This window comes from Callorhinus ursinus, unplaced genomic scaffold (assembly GCF_003265705.2).
Source record: "Callorhinus ursinus isolate GAN/ISIS: 27379988/994484 unplaced genomic scaffold, GSC_fseal_2.0 scaffold40, whole genome shotgun sequence".
Lineage (NCBI taxonomy): Eukaryota > Metazoa > Chordata > Mammalia > Carnivora > Otariidae > Callorhinus > Callorhinus ursinus.
Window position 1 is genome coordinate 10728889 of NW_027397102.1, and position 8771 is coordinate 10737659.

Here is an 8771-nt window from a genome sequence, read left to right on the forward strand (position 1 = left end):
GCACCTCTCTGCCATCCTATGTCCATGAGCCCTTGGCCTGATGTACACCCCAAGACTCACAGAAATAACACATATTCTTTGGACACTGGAGCACCTATATGTTCCAAATGTTTCATGGAAATCAGTAATTCTTTTCATAAATGTCTTGTGAATTCTGATAATGATTCAGACCCTGACTCTACTTTACATCTCCAAATTCCCTTGGATTCTAAATATTCTCTGAACCCCAAATCTATTAGACATCATAAGACTTCTCGGAATAGCCCTCTATCTCGATCCCTGGATCCTAAGCATCCTGTGGGCATCCACTGTCCTTTACACCGGGAGGATTCTAAATATTCCTTGGGCTCAACTTCTTATTTACACTGTGAAAGTTGCTCAGCTCTTCAAAATCTCATAGGCCGTACTGTAACCAGTACCTTTCCCATGAATCCTCAAAATACCATGGGCCACCATAGTACCCCTGACTCAGACAGTGCTATCTACACCAGCAATGTTCCTGGCCTTGAAAATGAGGGCAAGTTTAACCTTACTGCTAAATTTGAAAATGAGGTCAATTCTGATAATGAAACTAAATTGGCCAGTGCTAGAAATCTCAAAGATAAGGCCAATGCCAAAGAGAAGCCTCTTCTCAAAGATGAGACAGACCATGAAGACAAGACAGAGTCTGAAGATGAAAAAGATTCTGAAGATGAAATAGATTCTGAGGATGACAACAACACCAAAGATAAGAAAGACCCCAAAGATAAGTCTGACCCTGATGACAGTGATTCCAAAGATAGCAATGCCGAAAAAGATGCAGACACAAACAATGGATCTGATCCCAGTGGTGATGCTGACCCTACAAGTGGAGCTGATTCCAATAGTGATGGTGATTCTAACAATGGAACTGACTCCAACGGTGAACCTGACTCTAACATTGATAACGCCACTAACAGTGATGCTAACTCCAAACATAGCACTGATTCTGATGGGGAAAAACACACCAATAATTCAGACAGTACCTCTGGCCTAGACAATGGTGTTGATCAGGACTGTACTGCTAACTCCAACAAGGATACTAATACAAACTGTAGCTCTGTGCTCCAAAATGGAACTGGCCTGGACTACGCTTCCGGTTCCAATAATGGTGCTGGCCCCAACAATAGACCTGGTTCTAAAATCAATAGATCTGGCTTCCAAAACAATGCCTCTGACCCCCAAAATATCAGATCAAACCCCAACAGCTCTGAGTCCATTAAGAATGTCTCTGGCCCCAACAACAATGGTTCTGGCCCCAATAACAATGGCCCTGGCCTTAAAATAGACCCTGACTCTAACTATAATGTCAGGCCTAGTAACACTACAAGCCACAGTAGTGCTATTAGTTTTAACAAGTATGCTGATTCCAAGTATGATACAAAACCCACCATTGCTACTGGCTGCAACTATGCAGCTGTCTCAAACTGTGACTCAGATCTTGACTGTGTCTCAGGATTTACCCATGCAGTAGGTTCTGGCCTTCTACTCAACTCCAACTATATTGCCAGAAATAGTTATGCTGCCAAACCCAGCTCTACAGCTACCACTGTCAATGCCATTGACACTAGCAATACAATTAGTTGTAGTGGTGCCATTAGCCCTAGTTATACTGCTGGCACCACCTTTGCCTCAGGCACTAACCATGACCCTAGATTAATTCATGTATTTGGATCCAACCTTGTCACCAACCCCAATTATGATGCCACAAATACCCATAATGTTCATAATACTAGCAATATTAATAATCTCCCTGAGCCTGAATTGGAAATCAGTACCAGTTCCTCCATTCTTAATATTTTTAATGGTAACTCCCCCACTTTTGCTGCTAACACAAACTATATTTCCACTCCTGGAAATGTGACCACCTCTGAATTTTCTAATCCATCCAAGCTTGGTATAAATTACACAATTTTTGATAACCATAAATTTGGTGCCTGCCTCAAAGACTCTGCTGGCTCCATGGATTTTGTTAGCCTTAAGCATACCACTGAGTCCAAGGATGTCCTTGATGCCAAGGAAACTGGCTTTTTAAAAGGTTTCTCCAGGGTCCAGAATCCCGTTGGTATCAAGGATCCTACGAATTTAAATTTTCACTCCAATTCAGATATTCCACCCCCTAGTTTTGACATTATAGTAGAAGCTGAACCACCAAATGTTGTGAAGTTTGCTGTATCATCAGGTGCTCTGAATCAATTTTTTAAGGTAAGTTTATATAAATGTAGGCTTTAAATTTCTTCTCTGTTTCTTATAATTCAGAGTGTTAGGTCACTAAACAGGACCAAAAAACTTCCTTTTTAAAATTTACTTGAATATGCAATCCATGGAGGAGAGGAGACAAGATGTCCACTATTATTTATTTTTTGACCCTGGTAGCCAGCAACACGGTTTTCCATTTGAAAGATCCATCTGCTAGACAGCTGGTAAATAGAAAAATGGCCTTGATTGCACTGTGGCTGGCTCATTCACTACCTCCATCAAAGGTAAAATGACCAAGTGTTGGTTTCTTCCCCCTATTTGTAGAGAAAGTAAAGTTAAATTGATTTTAAATACCATGAATCAAAACATTTGAAACTACTATCTCCCAAAATCCCATTTTTATAAGGAAGCTGGCAAAAGTAGCTATAGCTATTATATTCTAATTTTTCATTAAATAAATATAATTTTAATTAGTTTGGTGACATAATGTTAAGGAGCAAAGAACCCTATTTTTTTTTTACTTTTAACTTAAAATTTGCTTTTTCTTCTTTCTCCTGAAAATGAGTAAAATTATATCTTTAAAAGGTCTTTATCAAATGTTTCTTCTAGCACTCTGAATTGCATGCACAACCTAGGATTTTTATATTTTGGAAGACTATTTTTGACAGCAGCAAGTAATACTCTTTTTGATGAAACTTTACCACCATACTGTCATTGAGACATAATCAAGTTGGTACACATTGAATTTTATTTTAGTTATTCTTCATTAGACATGGTAAACAAATACATTTATTTGGATTATAGTGTCTGTGTGGATAAATGTGCAACTTGAAAAATTACTTTGTTTTCTACTAGAATGTATAATTGAATATATATATACATTTTAAAATAAGGCATATAATCTTATAACCAAAATGAAAGTACAAAATTAGTATCTCTGTAATGCTTTTACTTTAATAGAGAACAGTTTCATGATTTTCCCAAGAGAACCATCTCTCTGGAAATAGTTGTAAATACCTAGTATAGTTTTATAGCTCCACCTTATGTAAATTTAAGGGTAATGTCCTGTTATAAGTAATAAAAATAATATTGCTAAAATACAAGCCTTAACATTAGAAAAAAGAGATGTTTTCTCCAGTTGTTTTATACAAATGAACTTTTGCAGTAGTCTGAAAACTTTTAAAATATGTTTATTTTATGGATTTGGTATTTTTGGATGAATGAAAATATGGTTATCATAAGTTTTAGCTTCCTAGTTAAGGAACACTTTGCAGTTAGAATCCTAGTATATAAGAACTATGTTTCCTAAGTTTGGGTATGTAAAACATATCTTGTTGATTTTAGATGCAAAGTAGGGCATTTCCTTCCCCCCCCAAAAAAAAACAACCAAATTTTTCAAATGGAGGGTACACAAACAAAGCTTTCTTCTGAAAGAATGGATGATTACCTTCCTTCAGAGCTTTGGTAGTTCCACATTTTCCTGGTTTATTACATCCTTGTCCATATTTCCATCACAAACAACTACAATAGGGAAAACAAAGGTACTTGCCCCATTAAAACAATTTAAGTGAGAGAAGCTCACTTTAAAAGGAATAAAACTTTTCTACTAACCACAAATGAACCAAACAACCAACTTAACATCAGAACATTTAGTCAAACCATTTGTATCATCTTCATTCATTATTTCAATAGGCATTTAGTAATTAAACAGTGTAGAAATCTCAAAAAATATACAAAGTGAAAAACATCGTGCCTTTTAAGGTGCTTTTAGCCTATTTATCTTAATAGGAAAACAAGTGCCTATTTGAGGATAGAGGCTATGTGAAGATAAATAAAATGGCATCTCACTGAAATTCTAGAATGGTTAGAAAACATTTTGGTTGTTCAGATCACATATCACCAGTGTATTAAAGTAGTTGGAAATATGTGTGTATTAATTATTATACTGTGTTGCACTTTTCAGAAATAACCAAACAAGATCATAACTCCTAAAATTATCTTCCTTTTTGAGGGTTAACATTGATTTCTATGGATAGTGGTTTTAGAACTATATTACTAAGAGCCTGATATCATTTAATAAGTTATCTAGAAGTTATTTACAATTCTGAAGAAACAATATGATTCCATATAAAATAGATAAAAGTAATATTCTATCTTTCTTAAACTTTGAAAATAGTTTTTATTTATAAAAAGATTTACTCAAGGATTTAATTAATTGAAGTACTTGACAGATTCCAATGTACTTAAGAAAAATTGCATTAGGGCCATTCAAAGAAGTGTTCATCTATGATTTATGGTAGATTAAAAAAAACAATGATTCAGTAGTGATGCTGAAGGAAATTTTCATATAGTATAGTCTATTATAGCCAGAGTTTTATAAATACAGAGTTATATAGGTCTTCTTAGCGACAGATGTCTGAACATGCCAATCAAATGTGTTATGCTTTTTGCACAAAAGTTCTCTTACATTAGTATCTCTAGAAATTGCTCCAAAATTAACCAACAAAAATATTTTTGTTTATAAATATCTTGTATATTTGAGGAAGCCTACAGATAAGTCTTGGTTCAGAAGAGACTGAATTTGTAGTATAATGTCATCAAAATGGATTAACTGAAGTGGCCAGAAGTTTTCATATTTTCATTTTGAAATGGTCCACCCAATGTGTCATTTCCTTCCTGATCATAGAGCCATTAAAATACATGAATAGGTTTAACTCTTCTGCCTAATATTCATTGAAATAAATCTTAGTTAAACCCAACCTTTAGGCATATTTAGGTATGGAGTACCCACGTACTCTAGGTAATCAAAGCAATGTCCTGCCTTGTAGTTTCTTAGTTAAATATGTTTACATAGAGATAAACAGTTTTTCTCTTTCTAGCTTTTTAGGGATATGCTGTGTTTTGTCAGTGGGAGACATGTTTCCTGGGGATTTTCAATCTAAGATACAGTAAACCATCTCCTATCAACTTGCTCAAGGTCTGTTAATTATTAAACTGCTTTACTGAGGTTATCTGTGCACCAAACCTTTCCATAAAGTCACTCCTTTATATATCAGCTTGATCATATTTCTTTATAATACTGAAGTGCTTCCATGGTATCCTTTTGCTGGATTTGTTGTTAGATAGGATAGGGTCCTGAAAGTGTTTAATTGAAATACAGTGAACTGAGTTGGAACCTACTTTGGAATTAATTAGTAAAAGATCTCAAGTTAAATGTAACTAAATAAATAATACTGAGTAAATAAAAAAGTTCCTCCTGCTAACCATGTGAACTGCCCATTGTTCTCTGAATAGTTTGGGGAAAAAAATTGTTGGTTTGTTAAAAGATCAAAGTCTCAGACTGAATTCAGCCTTCTCTCTTTATCTACACCATGTATAGTTTCCTTTTTCTCTTTTTTTAAGTTTTATTTTATATTATGTTATGTTAGTCACCATACAGTACATCATTAGTTTTTTTTTTACACTTCAATTATGGCTATATTTATTTTTGTTTTGTTGTTGTTGTTGTTGTTTTATTATGTTATGTTAATCACCATACATTACATCATTAGTTTTTGATGTAGTGTTCCATGATTCATTGTTTGCATATAACACCCAGTGCTCCATGCAGTACGTGCCCTCTTTAATACCCATCACCAGGCTAACCCATCCCCCCACCCACCTCTCCCAGTACATCATTAGTTTTTGATGTAGTGTTCCATGATTCATTGTTTGCATATAACACCCAGTGCTCCATGCAATACGTGCCCTCCTTTAATACCCATCACCAGGCTAACCCATCCACCCATCCCTCTCCCCTCTAAAACCCTCAGTTTGTTTCTCGGAGTCCATAGTCTCACAGTTTATCTCCCCCTCCGACTTCTCCCCCTTCATATAATTTTCTAAGCCAACCACAAACTTGCAATGACCCAGGTGAGCAATCCAAAGGAAAGCCAGTTACCCCAAGCTCAAAGTAAAGTACACTTTATTCCTGCCCCTATTGCAGAAAATTGCAAATGACCTTCTTTCTGAAGGAATTTCAAAATTATGTATTTTTCCTTATGCTTCAAGGGCCTTTGGCTCAGCCTCCTTAAATGTAACCACAGGATCAATGATGCATCTTAGCAGATAGAGAAAAAACAGACCAAATCAACTTGAATCCAAAAATTGGTAGAGACTAACTTAGGAGAACTTTAATACTATCACTCAACACCATAAATCTTAAATAATTGACTAAAGAGACATTTTATTCTCAAAAAGATTTCACTAGATTTTCAAATCTCAGAAATGTTTGCTACAATGACACCAGGGTATATGTAGTGCATTCAACAGTTATAGGATTTGTGCGGTCTGCCATGTTCCAGGCTTGAAAAAAACTGAGGCAGGTGTGTCTGAATTTATTTCATCTTCTACTTGAGGGACAATTAGTAAACTACATTTTCCAAAATTTTTAAGTCTGAGTTTGGAAGTATTGAGTATCAAAGACAATAAATGTGAAATGACTAAATAAGCAAGGTATGAAATTTCAGGTTTTGTCTCTCATGAATTATGTCAACCAATCCACTTCTAAAGATACCTGGATTCATTAAGTGGAATATTTATGGGATGGAAACTATTGACCCAGTGTAATAGAGTCCCTCAATAAAATGAAGAATGTAGATAAGAAGGTAGCAGCAAGAGAGGATTATATTGGAGGTGAATACAAAGGAAATAATGTTATATGGAGGAGAGATATTGTGGAATAATAAACATGATTGCAGTAATCTTTACTTTTGTTATCATATCATTGAATCCCAATATGCTCTGGCTGGTCCAAGTCCATTTGTAAAAGAAAAATATTTCCTCTATGCCATCTCTTGTACTTCCTTACCTGCCCTTATCTCATCACACACATGCACAAGCACACACACACACATACACTTACACACACACACACACACACATACACAATTGCAATTTTCAAAGTTTCAAATACCAAGAATATAAGCACCCTATATTAACAAATGCTCACTTATTCACCACCAGCTTCTGTTTTTCCCATTCTGAGGTCATTCTAACACCCTAAAATACTAGCCCCATTTAGAAAGTAACCAAGCTGTTAAGCTGTCAAGCAAAGTGTACTTCCTGATTGCTGACTTTTGAGTTTATCTCCTAATATATCTGCTACCACATCATTTTTACCCTTTCACGGAGAACCTATACAAATGCACACACACACACACACATGCACACGCACCATTGATAACTTTCGCTGCTTTTGGGTTCTTTGAGGACCATAGCCATCTGAATTTTCACAGAGATCTTAATAAAAAGATCATTTTTATTACAAATAACTGATTTTTTGTTTTTTTTTAAATAACTGGTTTTTTAATAAGAAGTTAGGAACAATCTGTTTGTTCATACTTACTATCTTGGTACTTCCTGAATAAAAAGATGATCAATCAAGTAGTAAATGAAGTAGAAATAATAGAAGAGACAAGCACCAGCACTACCTTATTTCATCACATAAATATTATACCACAAATGGACAGTGACCACAGCCAAGAAGCATAGTTCATCCTACCTGACTACATAGTGATAGATAATGAGGCAAACAAAATTTTATTCTAGGCCCTGAAAAGACCATTTCTAGACAGTTGCAAAAGGCTCTGAATCAGAATAAGATTGCTAATTGTGAGAGTTTTAAGCAAAAGATTCAGAAAATTCAATTCTCAGTATGATTATTTTCATGGCTTATACTACTCTTGAATATAGTTTACAAATGGAATATGATATGACATAACAAAAGATTAGTAAGATATCAATGTTGAAATTAGAAAACAAATAAAAATAAACTTCAATATAAATCTTATGCCATTTCATAACCAAGATTTAGTAGCACTTACTATTTGATATGCATTCTTGAGTTTAATGTGTAGTAGTTCATTTAACCCTCTCAACAACTCTATGAAGTTACATAATTTTCCTTATTATCCCTATTTTATAGGTGAGGACTATGTTATATAGTCAAGTAACCTTTTTGTGATCACACAGCTACCAAGTGAAAAAGAATCAGAGCCTATAATGAAAAATTTAAAGTTAATTTTATGTATTGAAAATAACATAATTAAAGGTGTCAGGTGTAGTAAATATTGTGTTAAACTAATGTTAGCAGATGCCTAGGTTACAACATGAACACTACTATAGTTCCATCTTAGTATTTTAAGAGAGTATTATACTTGTGATTATAAGGTGGTCATAGTAGTTTTTGGGGCATGGGTTTGAAGCTTTCAAGGATCATGATATCTAATATTTTATATTAAATAATCTATTTAAAGTAGTCTAAGGATAAAAATATTTGTTTCTTTCATTACAACTTTTAACTCCCAAGTTTCTTTTTATCCTGTTGTTGCAGCTCAACCTCCAGACAGGTAGCAGACAAAACCTTGACCCTTGATTAGTGAAAAGAATACCTTGAGATGGAAAAGACAAAGGCACACAAGAAGGTTTTGAGGATGTGAGCAAATAACTTCAAAACTTGCAGAGATCCCTGAGCAATGTTTATTATATGTTTGTTTCCTTACCCCTCCCCATTA

General features: G+C 34.7%; 1 long non-coding RNA gene across 1 annotated transcript; it reads left to right on the forward strand.

The window, feature by feature from the left end:
* Positions 1 to 1756: 1756 nt before the first annotated feature.
* Positions 1757 to 8771, forward strand: LOC141370609 (uncharacterized). The gene is made up of 3 exons (XR_012374789.1): positions 1757 to 2223; positions 5097 to 5194; positions 8591 to 8771. It is a non-coding gene; the product is annotated as an uncharacterized lncRNA (long non-coding RNA).